The sequence below is a fragment of the Taudactylus pleione genome, unplaced genomic scaffold (genome assembly GCF_031769625.1).
Source record: "Taudactylus pleione unplaced genomic scaffold, aTauple2 ptg000258l, whole genome shotgun sequence".
NCBI lineage: Eukaryota > Metazoa > Chordata > Amphibia > Anura > Myobatrachidae > Taudactylus > Taudactylus pleione.
In genome coordinates, this window is record NW_028284660.1 from 3,765,742 (window position 1) to 3,777,500 (window position 11,759).

Consider the following 11,759-nt stretch of genomic DNA (forward strand, 5'->3'; position numbering starts at 1 on the left):
CCAAAGCGTCTCCTGCACGCCCCTGTCGCTTTTCAGAAAATTCTGCACCACCAAGTTTATTGTGTGAGCAAAACATGGGACGTGCTGGAATTTGCCCAGATGTAATGCCCGCACAATATTGGTGGCGTTGTCAGATATCACAAATCCCCAGGAGAGTCTAAGTGGGGTAAGCCACTGGGCGATGATTTCCCTCAGTTTCTCTAAGAGGTTGTCGGCGGTGTGCCTCTTACTGAAACCGGTGATACACAGCGTAGCCTGCCTTGTAACGAGCTGGCGTTTCTGAGATGCTGCTACTGGTGACGCTGCTGCTGTTGCTGCGTAAGGTGATACATCTACCCAGTGGGCTGTCACAGTCATATAGTCCTTAGTCTGCCCTGTTCCACTTGTCCACATGTCCGTGGTTAAGTGGACATTGTGTACAACGGCATTTTTCAGGACACTGAGGATACTTTTTTTGACGTTTCTGTACAGTCTCGGTATCGCCTGCCTAGTGAAGTGGAATCTAGACGGGATTTGGAACCGGGGACACACTACCTCCATCAATTGTCTAAATCCCACTGCACTAATGGCGGATACCGGACGCACGTCTAACACCAACATAGCAGTCAAGGCCTCAGTTATACGTTTTGCTTCAGGATGACTGCTGTCGTACTTCATCCTCCTCGCTAAGGACTGTTGGAGGGTCAATTGTTTAGTAAAAGTAGTGGTGTTCCTACTTCCTCTCTGGGATGATGAACGACTCCCAGCAGCAGCAACAGCAGCAGCGGCAGCAGTAGGCGTAGCAATGCAGGATCCTCCAGAGGAATCCCGGATAGGAGAGTCAGTCATGCCAGTGACATGGCCTGCAGGACTACTTCCGATCCTGACTAAGGAGGAAATTGACGAGGAGGGAGTTGACGGTGTGGTTTGCAGGCGCTTGGATACAACAGGACAACGGGATTTAGGTGTCCCTGGACTGCTTACGGTCTTAGCCAAAGTTTCTGAACTTGACAGTAACTTTTTATGAACGCGCTGCAGGTGCCGTATAAGGGAGGATGTTCCTAGGTGGTTGACGTCCCTACCCCTACTTATTTCACCTTTACATATGGTACATATGGCAAGACAGTTGTTGTCCGGATTTGCATAGAAATATTGCCAGACCAAAGAGGTGGAATGTTTGGTCTTCTGCCCAGGCATGACCGTGATGGGCTTTTTCATCCCACGGACAACAACTGTCTCCCCCGGAGCCTGATTTAAACAAACCACATCACCATCAGAATCCTCCCCGCCAACTTCCTCCTCAGCGCCAGCTACACCACTATCCTCATCCTGTTGTACTTCAACAGTGACATCTTCAATTTGCATATCAGCAAGTGGACTGTGGGTGCTCCTTTCAGCACTTGCAGGGGGCATGCAAATGGTGGAAAGAGCCACCTCTTCCCGTCCAGTGCTGGGAAGGTCAGGCATCGCAACCACCACCACACTTGGACTCTCCTTGGGGATTTGTAATATCTTCTTAGAAAGCACAGTTCTTCGCTGTGCTTTTGCCAGCTTAACTCTTTTGATTTTTTTAGTGGGAGGAGGGCTTCCATCGTCATGTGAAGCTGAACCACTAGTCATGAACATACTAGGGATCGACCTTAGCCGTTCCTTGCCACTCCGTGTCGTAAATGGCATATTGGCAAGTTTACGTTTCTCTTCAGCTGATTTAAATGTCTTTTTCAAGGTCATTTTCCTGAACTTTGCCATTTGGGATTGTATGTGCCCTCTTCTATGACATTGGGCATCGGCCTTGGCAGACGACGTTGATGGCATGTTATCGTCTATGTCATGACTAGTGGCAGCAGCTTCAGCACTAGGAGGAAGTGGTTCTTGATCTTTCTCTATTTTATTTTTATCAGAGAAAGTTTGGTCCTCCATTTATGTTATATCGATTTGATATATACGTGCGGCTAAACACAGAAAATAATTTTTTTTTTGGTTTGGACTGGAGTGTACTTTGTGGGTTACAGCACCCTTTAACGGTCAAGCCAGCCGGCCCTTTACTTATGACACAGGCGCACTCTTGGCACTACTTTGTTGATGCACGTGCGGCTACTGCGCACACAATTCACAAACACAGAAAATAATTTTTTTTTTGGTTTGGACTGGAGTGTACTTTCGGGGGTTACAGCACCCTTAACGGTCAAGCCAGCCGGCCCTTTACTTATGACACAGGCGCACGCTTGGCACTACTTTGTTGATGCACGTGCGGCTACTGCGCACACAATTCACAAACACAGAAAATAATTTTTTTTTTGGTTTGGACTGGAGTGTACTTTCGGGGGTTACAGCACCCTTAACGGTCAAGCCAGCCGGCCCTTTACTTATGACACAGGCGCACGCTTGGCACTACTTTGTTGATGCACGTGTGGCTACTGCGCACACAATTCACAAACACAGAAAATAATTTTTTTTTTGGTTTGGACTGGAGTGTACTTTCGGGGGTTACAGCACCCTTAACGGTCAAGCCAGCCGGCCCTTTACTTATGACACAGGCGCACGCTTGGCACTACTTTGTTGATGCACGTGCGGCTACTGCGCACACAATTCACAAACACAGAAAATAATTTTTTTTTTGGTTTGGACTGGAGTGTACTTTCGGGGGTTACAGCACCCTTAACGGTCAAGCCAGCCGGCCCTTTACTTATGACACAGGCGCACGCTTGGCACTACTTTGTTGATGCACGTGCGGCTACTGCGCACACAATTCACAAACACAGAAAATAATTTTTTTTTTGGTTTGGACTGGAGTGTACTTTCGGGGGTTACAGCACCCTTAACGGTCAAGCCAGCCGGCCCTTTACTTATGACACAGGCGCACGCTTGGCACTACTTTGTTGATGCACGTGCGGCTACTGCGCACACAATTCACAAACACAGAAAATAATTTTTTTTTTGGTTTGGACTGGAGTGTACTTTCGGGGGTTACAGCACCCTTAACGGTCAAGCCAGCCGGCCCTTTACTTATGACACAGGCGCACGCTTGGCACTACTTTGTTGATGCACGTGCGGCTACTGCGCACACAATTCACAAACACAGAAAATAATTTTTTTTTTGGTTTGGACTGGAGTGTACTTTCGGGGGTTACAGCACCCTTAACGGTCAAGCCAGCCGGCCCTTTACTTATGACACAGGCGCACGCTTGGCACTACTTTGTTGATGCACGTGCGGCTACTGCGCACACAATTCACAAACACAGAAAATAATTTTTTTTGGGTTTGGACTGGAGTGTACTTTCGGGGGTTACAGCACCCTTAACGGTCAAGCCAGCCGGCCCTTTACTTATGACACAGGCGCACGCTTGGCACTACTTTGTTGATGCACGTGCGGCTACTGCGCACACAATTCACAAACACAGAAAATAATTTTTTTTTTGGTTTGGACTGGAGTGTACTTTCGGGGGTTACAGCACCCTTAACGGTCAAGCCAGCCGGCCCTTTACTTATGACACAGGCGCACGCTTGGCACTACTTTGTTGATGCACGTGCGGCTACTGCGCACACAATTCACAAACACAGAAAATAATTTTTTTTGGGGTTTGGACTGGAGTGTACTTTCGGGGGTTACAGCACCCTTAACGGTCAAGCCAGCCGGCCCTTTACTTATGACACAGGCGCACGCTTGGCACTACTTTGTTGATGCACGTGCGGCTACTGCGCACACAATTCACAAACACAGAAAATAATTTTTTTTTTGGTTTGGACTGGAGTGTACTTTCGGGGGTTACAGCACCCTTAACGGTCAAGCCAGCCGGCCCTTTACTTATGACACAGGCGCACGCTTGGCACTACTTTGTTGATGCACGTGCGGCTACTGCGCACACAATTCACAAACACAGAAAATAATTTTTTTTTTGGTTTGGACTGGAGTGTACTTTCGGGGGTTACAGCACCCTTAACGGTCAAGCCAGCCGGCCCTTTACTTATGACACAGGCGCACGCTTGGCACTACTTTGTTGATGCACGTGCGGCTACTGCGCACACAATTCACAAACACAGAAAATAATTTTTTTTTTGGTTTGGACTGGAGTGTACTTTCGGGGGTTACAGCACCCTTAACGGTCAAGCCAGCCGGCCCTTTACTTATGACACAGGCGCACGCTTGGCACTACTTTGTTGATGCACGTGCGGCTACTGTGCACACAATTCACAAACACAGAAAATAATTTTTTTTTTGGTTTGGACTGGAGTGTACTTTCGGGGGTTACAGCACCCTTAACGGTCAAGCCAGCCGGCCCTTTACTTATGACACAGGCGCACGCTTGGCACTACTTTGTTGATGCACGTGCGGCTACTGCGCACACAATTCACAAACACAGAAAATAATTTTTTTTTTGGTTTGGACTGGAGTGTACTTTCGGGGGTTACAGCACCCTTAACGGTCAAGCCAGCCGGCCCTTTACTTATGACACAGGCGCACGCTTGGCACTACTTTGTTGATGCACGTGCGGCTACTGCGCACACAATTCACAAACACAGAAAATAATTTTTTATTTGGTTTGGACTGGAGTGTACTTTCGGGGGTTACAGCACCCTTAACGGTCAAGCCAGCCGGCCCTTTACTTATGACACAGGCGCACGCTTGGCACTATTTTGTTGATGCACGTGCGGCTACTGCGCACACAATTCACAAACACAGAAAATATATTATTTTTTTAGCACTTGGGGGGAGCACCCCTGATGGACAGAGCACCCCCTGGACAACACTACAGCACCTCTTTAGGACTGGGACACTGCACAGGACTTTGGAGTGGACACAGCCCCTATGGAGAACTGACTGCACAACACAGTCCAGCCAGCCCCTATGGACTTTGAAGTAGTGGACACAGCCCCTATTAACAACAGCAGCACAGCACAACACAGCCAGCCCCTATGGACTTTGAAGTAGTGGACAACAGCAGCACTACACTACACTACACTACACAGCCCTAACTCCCACCCTCCCTCTTCACTGTCCACAGCCGAGTGAGAAAATGGCGCCGACGTGGGTACCTTATATAGGATCCAAAACCCGCGAGACTCGGAAGGCGGGATGATGACGTTTTGCCTCGATTTCAGATCCGAGTCAGGCGGGAAAAGTCGAGCCTGATTCGGATCGGACTCGGATCGGGGGGGCTCGGGGGGGTTCGGATTTCAGAAATCCGAACCCGCTCACCCCTAATATATATATATATATATATATATGTGTGTATGTGTGTATATAAATATATATATATATATATATATATATGTACATGTATATACAAAACATCCAGGATGGCACTCCCCCCAAAAAATGCAAATATGTAGGTGCCCTCCAAACGGTGCCGATATGCATCCAACAGGGCGGCACTCTATGAAAAACTAACTAGACACAGGGATAAAGTTCCGATGTTTCGGAGCTCTTTAATACTCTGTCCTCAAAGTACAAACACAAATATAAACACTGAACATATAAGTACACTCACATAACACCATGTGTCCTCTGTGTTGCCTGCCGCCCGGGACCGGGGTGTCCTCCAATGATGTCAAACCACCAATCTCCTGCGTCAGCACATCTCAATGACGCATTGGCGTCAGGATAGGGGAGGACCTCTATAGATCGCGTCCCGGTTACCCAGACAACGCGCAACACCAAGCTAAAGACATCATAGTAAATGGACAAGACATCAAACAAACATAATGACAAACATATATTCAAAAATAATTAACCAGCAAGAATTAACACAATATCAATATCATGTGTCTAGCACCTCAATGTATAAAAATCCCTATTTAGACAAATACTTATAGGGAACACATCACAAATCATCTGATATAATCGAAGTTCTTCAAATATATAGGTTCAATAATAAAGAATGTAATCGAATACACATCAAAATGGTTGATGATAGCCACTATAAGTACTAAGGAGAGTACATATAGGGGGTCACTCAGACCCACTTGCGAGTGGCAGTATGCTCGCAAGTGGGTCGATGTTCCCCACTGCGCATGCGCACGATGGAGGGAGCTCCGTTGTGCGCATGCGCGAGACCCGACGAGCGAAGGACTTTCCTTCACTCGGAGTGTCTCATCAAAGGGGGCGTGCTGTCGATGGTGACTGACAGCACGCCCCCTTTGGTGGGCGTGCCTGCCAGACGGAGGCATTCCCAAGGGAACGCCTACTGTCTGAAGCCAGCCCCACTGACATCACTAGTGATGTCAGTGGGAGTGATTTTGGCTCTGATAGAGCCAAAATCACTCCTGGCCTTGCGGTTGAGAAACTCAACCGCAGGCTTTCACTCGCAGTTCCGATGGTCGCGATGGTCAAGACCATCGCGACCATCATTTTGCATGCTCGTATATGCTGTGGGTGGTGACACAGCTATACAAGCGTCCATATTAATGGAGGTGGGCCCTGATTCAGAGCGAGCGCTCTGGTCAGAGTGTCCAGCTCTGAATCAGGGCCATATACCCCACACCTATATATTGTAATAAATCCACTGCTCATTACCCCTAACACAGAAAAGTATGTATATACCAATACTGCCAAACACCCCAGGAATCCCTACATCAAGGAAAATCACAGAAAAATCACAGGAAACAGTGTAGCCCCAGATTTTCATTCAATCCCCTAGGTGCCAACGCATCAAGTCTAAATATCCATCTGGATTCACACTGTAACAGTACCCTTGATCTGTCACCACCCCTAAGAAGGGGAGGGACATGATCAATGATGATATATCGTAATGTGGACAGATTGTGGCCCTTAATGGCAAAATGCTGGGCTACCAGCTGTTCGCTATTTCCTGAACTAATGGCAGCTCGAATGGCTGACCTATGCAATGCCATGCGTTCTCGTAGGGTCCTATCGGTCTTCCCTACGTATATAAGGCCACAGGGACACATAATCATATATACTATAAATCTAGTGGTACATGTTACCCGATGTCGTATTTTAAATCTCTTGCCACTATATGGATGGCAAAAGCTACTTCCTGTCGTAAGCGACCGACACGTCATACAGTTTAAACATTTGAAGCACCCAACCTTGGGGCTTAAGAAACCCTCCGGCATCTCTAATCCAAATTTACTAACGTCTGTCTTAACAATCCAATTGCGTAAGCTACGCACCCTAGTATAGCAGGGCATAACACATGAATTCTGTAATTTTAAATCAGGGTCTGTCCCAACAATGGGCCAAAATTTCTTAGCAGTACCACTAATTTTGTAGCTACAAGGATGAAAATGATTCAACCATGGGATCCTATGTTCTTGATCAATATTCTCATTCTAAATAACTCAACTTGAGGTACAGCTAAGGCCCTGATTTTAGCCTGCAATAATAAATCATGCGGGTATCCACGTTCACGAAATTTATTAAACATTGATTCAATGTGTTCCAAGGCCGTTGTCTCTTCACTGCATATCCTGTGAGCCCGCAGGAATTGTGAGTAGGGTAATCCATATTTTAGCGATGTTGGATGACAGCTGCCGTAATGTAAAATGGTGTTTCTATCTGTACTCTTACAAAAGAGCTGAGTGGTTAATTTGCCGCCTATCAATTCCAAGTGTACATCCAAGTAGTTCACCTTAATTCTATCAATACTAAATGTGAACTTGACATGGCTTCTAGACTGATTGTGTTGCTCAATAAAGCCCACAAATTCAGATTCAGACCCCGTCCAAATCAGGAAAATATTGTCTATGTATCTGGCATAGAAAAAAATCCTGCCAGACACATAGACATCCTGAAAGAAGATTTCCTATTCAGCAAGGAACATGTATGCATTGGTGTAGGATGGGGCCACATTCGACCCCATCGCTATGCCAATGAGCTGTAGGAATAATTTGTTATTATGCAGAAAGAAATTCTTGGTTAAGATCATCTCTAGTAGATCAAGTCTAAAATCTATGTCAGGACCAGAAAACAGGGGACTATCCAAAAGCAGCTTTTTCACCGCCAACATCCCTTCATTGTTAGGTATCACTATGTGTAAGCTGCTAATATCGATACTACACAGGGAACTACCCTCTGAAATTAAAGGTAAGCTGTGTATCTTTTTCAAAAAAGAGGTTGTATCTAATAGATATCTGGGATGCTCCTTGATACATGGCTGCAAGATGCTATCCAGGTACACTGATACCGCCTGGAAGAATGATCTCCTGGCCGATATAATCGGTCGACCAGGGGGATTGTCCAGACATTTGTGTAATTTTGGCAACATGTAGAGAAGTGCCGTAACAGGAAATTTTGGAACAATGACATCCCTTAATTGGCATGATATATGACCCTCAATTACTGCCTGAACTAATCTCTCAAACAATTGTTTAGAAAAAATGGCAGTAGGATCACATGTTAAGGGTTTATATACCAACACATCTGACAATTGCTTCTCAATTTCACACATATACTGATCTGTATCCTCAACAACAATAGCCCTGCCTTTGTCGGCGGGGCGAAACATGACATCTCTATATTCTGACAAATTACACAAGGCTCCCCATTCCTCTTTGGATAGATTACTGTAACCATGATTATCCCTCTTAACTGGCAACAATTTTTTAATGTCCTGATCAAGTAATCATATATATGTTTTTATAGCAGCATTACTTGATGCTGGCTCAAAGAGAGATCTAGATTGAAATTTATTCAACGGCTTTGGAATGTCACTGCTGGATTCCTGAGGTAATCTCGGTATAGCTTTTGCTCCATTAAAAAATTCATGTATCTTCAATTGTGTGTTGAGATGATATCTTTCAATCTCCCATTGCATGGGCTCAAACTTCGTAGTAGGTACATATGTGAGACCATGACTCAGGACCCTATTCTCCAACTCAGTAAGTATCCGTGAAGAGATATTGATTACCAACGATTCTGATGTAGAGGGGGGGTCTCCCCACTTTCCTTCGTTCGCGTCCGCGCCCATTGTCTGCCCCTCCTGGTGAACCTATGCCACCTCTTGTGGGTAGTGGGTGCAGAGTGTCTCTCCCTAAAGGGCCAGGATGTTGAAATATATTGCCCATACCAAAATCAGAATCACTAGTGTTTTGCTGTGATGAGTCGGAATTACCCTGCTTGAATCTGAATCCTCGCCTCTCAGGGTGACGCTGTTCACTTCGACCATTGTTTACCCAATTATAAACATGATTCTGATCATAGTCAAGTGCAACTTTGGCCATTTTGGTTTTTTTAAATTGAATCAGCTCATGTTTGTAAGCTGTTACTTGGGTATTCAATTTCTCCAGCCATGCCACACTGGTGTCTGATTCAAAAGATCTTATGTTCCCTTTCAAATGTGGATAGCTTCTCTCTCACCACTGCACTCTCACGTGTGGCTTCTTCAATCACAAGCAGTATGAGATCATAGCTACATTTGTTCAATATTGCTATCCACCTTTTGCAGAAATTGGTATTGTGGCGACCAATGGTGGGACAATTTCTAACACGAAATCCTCTGGGGATGCGTTTTTGTTTAAAATAATCGCTTAGTGTTAGACCATGATAATGGAAATCCAATTCCTTTTGTTTAAGTTTGAGCCAGTCCCGGTATAAATGCTGTAGGGATTTTGTGGCCTCATCCTCACAAAATTGCTCCTTGAAAAGAATGGCTTCAGCCTCAGAATCAGAGAACATGAGTGTATTCCCCTGTGTCAATAACGCCATATTAATGGCCTGATAGGTGCCATCACCTTCCTCATCACCTCCTTCAGCCATGATATCACAGTCCAGAAATCCTACTCCAGTAGGAATATGTAATTGAGGTAATATATAAGAGTCTGTATAAACTGAAATGGGTGACAAAATCCAGTATCAGTAGCTCCCCTCCTGCTGCTCATACATCATAAACAAAACATCCAGGATGGCACTCCCCCCAAAAAATGCAAATATGTAGGTGCCCTCCAAACGGTGCCGATATGCATCGGCCCAAACATATATCCAACAGGATGGCACTCTATGAAAAACTCACTAGACACGGGGATAAACTTCTGACGTTTCTTACATGTATATATATATAGAGAGAGAGAGAGAGAGAGAGAGAGAGAATTCTGGATGGGGGGGCAGGGTGTTCAAGGGGCTACACCTCAAAAGCTATAGGAGGTATGGATCTGAAATTTGGTAGGGGCGGGTAGAACTGTCGCACGGTGCTGCATGCCAAATTTCGGGCAAAAACATAAAAAGTTAGGATTTGGGAGTAATCTAAAGCTCCAACTGTCACTTTGTTCTGACATTCTCAATTAGGAACCTTTTTCTGCTATAGTCTATGGGGGATTTTTGGGAAGGCAAAACTCAGAGTAGGAATGGAATTTAGACTTGGGGTTTGTTTTATTAGGTAGCTATTGTGCCAGGGTATGTGCTTTTGGGGTTCAGGTAAATTTGAAAGTTACAGTTTTTAAACTATTACCTCAAGAATGCACCATTATAAAGATAGGACTTTTCAACTTGTGCAGCCGCAGTAGGTGCCTCCAGCAAGTGTAGTCATAGTGGCTTCACTTGGGTGCAGCAAAATGGTCGTTGTTTGCGGGTGATAGTGGGCAGTGGTAGCAATGGCGGGGACATGGATTCGGGCGGCAGCGACAAAAGCGGTGTCGGCGGCGTCACGGGGGAGCGGCGGAGGGTCGCGGGTGTCTGCGGAGCATCCGGTGGAGGGTCCGGCGGTGGTGAGGGCGTTGGCGGCTTCGATAGGATCTAGATTCGAGAGGATCTAGTCCCCGCCAGCCATTCTGACGAATACGACAGTAACGCCCATTTCAAAAATGGCGCCTTAGCGCCATTTTTGAAATTCAAAGAAGACCACCACGAGCCAATCATGGTGCGGAGTGCTCATTGGCTGAGAGAGGTGAGCCTTCCACCTCTCAGCCAATGAGTGGTTCTCACCATTGAATTCAATGGTGAGAACCGAGCGTGCCCTTTTAAAAAATGACAATCACGGTTTGCGATGTCATGCCCCGCCCCCTCGGTTGGCTTAAATAGAGCCAGCGCGAGCTCCGTCCATTCAGTCCGTCGGTCGGGGACCTTGCAATTCAAGATGAAGCAAGAAGACGCTGGGAAGCCCTGGACGGGTGGCGGCCGCGCAAAAGAGCTTAATGGTTGCTGCGCTCCAGGTGAAGATGCCGTAGAAGCCCTGGATGGGCGACGGCCATGTAAAAGAGCTTAAAAACCGTTACCCTTCAGGTGAAGGTGTGGCATAATAAAATACTTTTAAAAATGGTGTCTTTGTTTTATTTTAATATTTCTTTTGCAGGGGTACTATAGGTGCCAGCAGACCCTTAATGCCCCACCTGCTGGTACTTGTGGTTCTCCAAGTACCAGCATGCGAGGGAAGCTTGCAGGGACCAGTAGTACTACTGCAAAAGACAATATTTATATTTTCTTATGCACCACACTGTACATAATCAACCCAGCACCCACCACCCAGGGGTGCCGGGGATAGCCCTGGGCTATCAGCCTGGGGTGCCCTGAGGAGGGGGACCCCTTTATTGGGGGGGTCCCCAACTCCCCATGGATCCCCGGCCTGGGCTGACTAGCGGTCAGGGGTGATGCTGTGGCTGGGGGGCCCAGTGGAAGTGCTCCCCTGGCTGTGGCATCACCCCCCAACTAGACGGAGTCCGGTGCTGGTTCTGGGAAATACAGGGGTGGGGCCCTATGCATTTTTTCCCCCTGTGTTTCCAGATCCAGGACCAGCACAGAGCTCTGTGCTGGTTGCGCTTAATACGGGGGACCCCTACGTCATTTGTCCCCCATATTTTGGCTACCAGGACAGGTTCTGAAAAGCCTG